Raw genomic sequence first — 6,686 nt, forward strand, 5'->3', positions numbered from 1 at the left:
CATACAGAAAATTGCACTACTGGGTACTGCACACATTCTACGCAAAACACTTTCAATACAGTAAACATAAGAGCACCACAGCAAACCACAGCACATACCCAAGGCGCACAGAGCTGCGCTCGGTAGTGAAGTGAAAGCACGTTATAAAAATAAAACTACTGAATAATAATAATAATAATAATAATAATAATAATAATAATAATAATAATAATAATAATAATAATAATAATAATAATAATAATAATAGGCACATAAATCGTTGTTGTTAGAGAATTCGGCAGCTGAAACCAAAAAGTAGACAAAACATAAACAGCAAAATCTTATGTCTGAAAGTTTACAAAGCGTTCTGATAGCGGAAACAGCCAGAAATTGGTCATAAAAAGGCGTTTATTAAGAAATTGCTTTTTGTTCTATTCTCAAAATTTGTGTACGAAAAATATAGACTTGGAATAAATATGCTAACAATGATTCATAATAATTAATAAAATCTGAACTGAAGAAAAAAACAAAACAAAAAACAAACAAACAAACAAGACAATCTCGTTAGTTGTAAGGCATTTTTGTTCAATTACTAGGAGACTGTTTGTTTAAGTTTTAAAGAGAATTTTCCAGACAAGCGCCATGTTACGCTATGCTGTATCTTCTGTGTGACTGCTAGAGCCATTATCTGCTCAGTGTTGTTTATTATCAATGTCATCACTGAAACAACATGTTCAGTTGGCGTCGAATTGGGATCGGATAGGCCATTTACTGTCTCCCTTCTCATTCCCCATTTCATTTATATCAGAACATAGTGCTTCGCTGCTAACAAATGTGATTGGCTGTCATTTTATTAACAATATCCTCTAGTTCTGTCAGTCAACCGTAATATTTCCACCCATATACCTATTTGATATCGTCAGCATTTTCTTTTACATGCCACTTTTTGTTTTTGGAATCAAGGTTGAACTAAAGTATACGTTGCTTTAGAAAAGACAAGTTGATGTCAAAAATATTTCAACAAACTTAAAATCTCTGACCTAAAAGAAATTCCCAGAAGAATAACCACAAATACCTCTTAATCCGTTTCGTAGAATAATTTTCAGCTGATACATTGAAGAAATACTATTATGTTTTAATACGTTTCATACGTGATAAAATGGGGTGAAATATAGAAAATTGAGGTTTATAGCACTTAAAAATCTAGCGATAGGTCTCAAATAAAGTAAAAAAAAAAACATGACATCAAGCTGGTTAAATGAAACCTTAAATACTTAAAAGACATGATTTCAGAAGTCAACTCCTTACCGCAACATCTCTCATAACCGTAAAATTAACATATCAGCATCTAATAGCGGTTTTTATAGTTTTACTAATTTTAAGAAAACATCTTTTATAATGATAAATATTTAAGAATGGGGTTCATGTAAGAATATGAAATAAAAGTATGCCATATTTAAAAGCACAAAAGACAGATCTATTCCATCTCAATCACAGATTTTTTAAATTAATTTTTTAAAACTAAACAGTTTGAAACTTCGAATACTGGTAGAATTTCTCACGTAGAACACGGTTTACTCTGAACGATTTTGACAAAATTTCGTGTTTTAGAAGTTATTTCGTGTTAAAGTTGTCGTATTTGGGTAATTTTAACCAATCAATGACGTGTATTTAACTGCTGTTTGCGGAAGAGCAACAACTTCTGGGTCATCTCTACTAAATGCATTTGGATATTTTTATTTACTGCCTGTGATTATTTTCACCACTCTGTTCTATTTTATTTTTGTATACTTGCCTGCGTTAATTTCGTGTTTTATTTTCAACAACTTTTGTTTACTTGTCTGCGTTAATCTCGTGTTTTATTTTCACCAACTTTTGTTTACTTGTCTGCGTTAATCTCGTGTTTTATTTTCACCAACTTTTGTTTACTTGTCTGCGTTAATTTGTATGTGTTACACCTGTCTGGTTATTTTTTTATATGCACCTCTGCCCGAACTGTGTATGTACTGCCATGAAATCTTACAGTGCATTTCAAAGTTTAATATTCCGCATTAAAATTGATTTAATCTTGATCCGTTTGTATTGTTTTTCCTTTTGTGTACATCGTATACATGCCTCATTACGAGTTAGGTTAGGGTTAGAGCTATGGTTTAGAATTAGGGTTAGAGAGCATGCTAAAGTGTAAATGGCCACGTATACTGTATGCTAAAGTGGCACTAAAGATTAATTGAAACAGATTACCTATCAGAAATTAAGTCATGAAAGGGTTAGCAGCGTCAAAACGCTTTACTTCACATTTCTATGTTTCTGAGGGCAATGAAATAAAATACTAGAAAATTACTGAGTCAGTATAGTTGACTAATTGTGTCATCCTATAAAATTTCTTGCTTTGCGCCTTTGTTAGACATTTTTATTAGTACTATTATTTTAGTACGAGCAAGAGAAAAAAATGGTGTTCAGAGAACATCTGCAGGCTTTCCCAAATTGTTAATGTGGATGTAGACGATGTTTTTTTCAACTTCTGTAAATTAATGTCTGAAGAAAAGTGATTCCTTGTAGAGGGTGCCATTCTAGAGAGATGTGGTTGGATAAAATATTTAGTATAAGGTTTGAGCTGTGAGACATGTTAAAGAGGATGATGTGGGCTCAGTATCCTTGGCTTTTGCATTCCTTCTGAGATGAAAAGCAAGAGCTGTTCCTATGGTCTTTGCAGGCTACTCAAAACTGATAAGATCGACACTGTTGATCTTGAATAATATCATGTTGATGGCTGCAGAAGAAAAAACATGAGCAAGGAAGGAATTTCATAAAGCTAACAATCTGGTAAGAAAGGATTGAAAACAGGTTAATGCTTGGTTTGCAGGTGAAATACAACCTACGTGAGCTTCGAACCTCTCGTCGCCAGATGCTGTAACGTGATTTGTATCCAATATAGTAGTACCACCACTATTGGGATAATGACCTACGATACACGGTACCAGTGTGATAAATAGTAAGATAACAATGCAGCAGCGATCAGAACGTAGCAATCCAACAAGCTCATACGAACCAACAATAAATATTCCAAATGAACAAACCAACTGACACTTTCCAACTTCACTGTGAAATAACACAAACTTCTACGAACCCTATATATTCTCTCGGTTCAGTCCATTGCTCACAAGAGGGTATCTTAACTCTCATCACAACACTGAGATTGTAAGAGGTGACTTGTGGTTACTAACTCTGGTCTTGAAGGAGTATCCTGTTCCACCGACATATCTCCATTTATTTATTCTTACGGTTTTGTTATTGCTGTCATTGCTGTTATTACTGCCTGGTACTGGCATTTATATGAACACCATAGACAAAAGACAAGTATCAAATACCATAATACATAAATTCTTTATTTATTAAAATTATCTTCGATTGTAGAAGAAGTATCATAATTACCAAATGATAATCGATTAGCATATTCAATATTCAGATATACCAGAACATATTAAAAATAAAGTTATCATTTTGATTCTTGCAATTCATTGTGTACACGAGGATTTAACATCATTTGAGAGATACCATCTCAGATCAACAAACCATTTCTGGTCTCTCTGCTGTCATCACACACTCTGCAGTTCTCCCCCGATGTCTACACACCTTAGTTTACTGAGTATTCTCTGCATTCACATTTACTGTATACAAAGTACTTGCCTCTGGTGTTGGTACAATGACATACAGCACCCACTTCATGTTCTATCGAGAACAAACTGTTTGACATGGAGCTGGCTAGCAGGGAGCTGTCAAGACTACAATTGTCTGTTGTGGCATGGTTTCTATGACTAGATGCCTTCCCTAAAGTCGTGCTTTTTATATGCCACTGGCATGGGTGCGTTTACACAGCACCAACACCGGTGCTTTAATGCAGCACTGGCATCGGCACTTTTTAAGTGGCACCAGCACCTGAAAGGACAAGCCTGTATGTGTGGAAGACAGTGATTTTATTTAGCTTGACACATCTTATCATGTATAGTAAATCACCACATTTCCCAGTCCCTTGTCCTCTCCTCAGTGAGGCCTAGCATCTAAAGATCCTTTTTCACCACTCTGTCCCACATCTTCATGGATCTTCCTCTTCCACAATTAAAGCTTGTGTGTGTGTGTGTGTGTGTGTGTGTGTGTGTGTGTGTGTGTGTGTGTGTGTGTATACGGTTGGTGAAAATGAATCCTGAAATTAATGCAGGCAAGTAAACAAAAATAAAATAGAACAGAGTGGTGAAAATAATCACAGGCAGTAAATAAAAATATCCAAATGCATTTAGTAGAGATGACCCAGAAGTTGTTGCTCTTCCGCAAACAGCAGTACATTTAGTTAAATACACATCATTGATTGGTTAAAATTATCCAAATACGACACCTTTAACACAAAATAACTCCTAAAATACGAAATTTTGTCAAAAACATTCATTGTAAAACGTTCAGAGAATTCGAAGTTTCAAACTGTTTAGTTAAAAGAATTAATTAAAAAAATCTGTGATTGAGATGGAATAGATCCCAAAAGACATCAGAACTAGATACTTTTATACATGAACATTGACTCTGACTGCTCATCCAAACATAAACCACTGTTATAAAATCCAATCTAAAAAAGAACTTCGGATTCTTCAATAGGTTACCTTATCTCAGTAATAAAATATTTAGGACGAAAGAAGTTCAGTTGCTTTTCAGAGCTATTTGAGTGCGAATGATACAGAAATAAAATGACTAAGTAAAATCTATAAATTATTAAGAAATTGTAAATTGGAATTCCCCTTGTTAATAATTATTCCACCTATAGACAATAGAAAATTACTTGAAAAATATAGAAAATAAAATTGAAACTAGGAAATATATTCAAAAGGATTTGTGTAATCCTGGTTTCAAATTTTGGCTCAAGGCCAGCAATTTCGGGTAGGGGATAGGCTGATTACATCGATCCTACCATTCAACTGCTACTTATTTAATCGACTCCAAATGGATGAGAGGCAAAAATTGACATCATCGGAATTTGAATTCAGGACGTAAAGACAGACACAATGCCGTTAAGCGTTTTGCGCGACGAGCTGACGATCCTGCCAGCTTGTTTGTATGACTTACATGATGTTAAAAATTTAACTAATAAACAGGAAAATTGTCAACTTTCCCCAGCTATATATTAGATTGGTCATACATTTGTCACAATATTCCGATAGCTTACCATACCTTTATAGTAACGATGTGTAATATGAAATATCAAATAAGATTAGACTGTGAAACACTTGTAATGATTGAGAGGAATTCATGCAAATTTAGCGATATACTGAATGGATGAGAGTTGGAAGTTGTTTCTAATTAATCATGTTTTTTTGTTTAATGATTACACTGGACATAATCGTTCAGCAGGGAACGGCAGGGAGTGAATGCAAGTTCTTTCTGTATAGTGGTGTAGAAATCATGAAAGACGTTGACTAAAGAAGTAAACACTGAATAATTTTGTGCTTTAACCCTTAACCGGTAAACACACCAACTGATGATTTACTAGAGAACAACAGACATCATGAATTGATGTCTAAAAATTGTACATGGATACAGTCATCATAAAAGGGAAGTGAATATTGTAAGGCGCTTTTCGATGAGATTGTAAATTTTATTGTACAAAAAACTAACAATTAGGATAGTTTTTGTATTAATTTAAAGCAAAAATCAGTATGAAAATTACCCTTAAGAGAAATATGTATTTTTTTACTTTTGCTCCTTTAGCGCACACCTTCATGCAACCCTTTCTGCTGGTTAAGAGTTAGAATATGTAAATATCCTTTTTTCTTAATACAGTTAGCTTGGTTTTAGGTATAGAGTGCGCCAAATATTTGTATTTGCTAAAAAGTGTTCTGGTTATAGTAGTGATTCGTTACTACTGTAAACTTTTATTTCATCTCTCCTCTGAACTAAGTCGCTTTTCTCATAAATAGTGAGTAGTCTGAAGGTCACACGTTTTAACTAGAAGGAAATGAGTTTTATTCCCCTGACCATTAACAATACTGGCAAAATGAAACAATCACATCTAGGATATTGGAACCCCTTTACAGATTGGCGTAAATGTTAGATAGAAATATGCAGTAACCCGTATCGTAATAACAGACAATGTCAAATGAATTGTGAAGATTATGTTACAGAATTTTGAATTTCAAAATGCAAATAATATCGATTATTAATGATATTTAGCTGTGGAGTAAGGCTACAAATTCTGAAGAACGATGTTATCAATTTAATCCAATACAATACCTGAGTAGATTACTGGAAGAGAGCAACGCCCAATATCGATATATTTCTTTGGCATAAGGACAATCTTCTAAATGAGGTGTTTTTCTGATACTTACTTTGTTGACTCTCACTGTAACAAAAACTAAATACTTTGATGTATTTCTATTCTCTCCGTTCCGATTTTGATATCTCACCTTCCACAGAACAACAAATGAAAAGGAATATTAAAAGAAAGCAATTACCTTTTATCTTTTACTTGTTTCAGTCATTTGAATGCGGTGCTTATTCTATCGATTGTCTTTGTCGAACCGCAAGGTTACGTGGACGTAAACATACCAACACCGGTTTTCAAGTGGTGGTGATGGACAAACACAAACGCAAAGACACAAACGCAAAGACACACACACACACACACACACACACACACACACACACACACACACACACACACACAC

The sequence above is a fragment of the Octopus bimaculoides genome, chromosome 1, assembly GCF_001194135.2.
Source record: "Octopus bimaculoides isolate UCB-OBI-ISO-001 chromosome 1, ASM119413v2, whole genome shotgun sequence".
Lineage (NCBI taxonomy): Eukaryota > Metazoa > Mollusca > Cephalopoda > Octopoda > Octopodidae > Octopus > Octopus bimaculoides.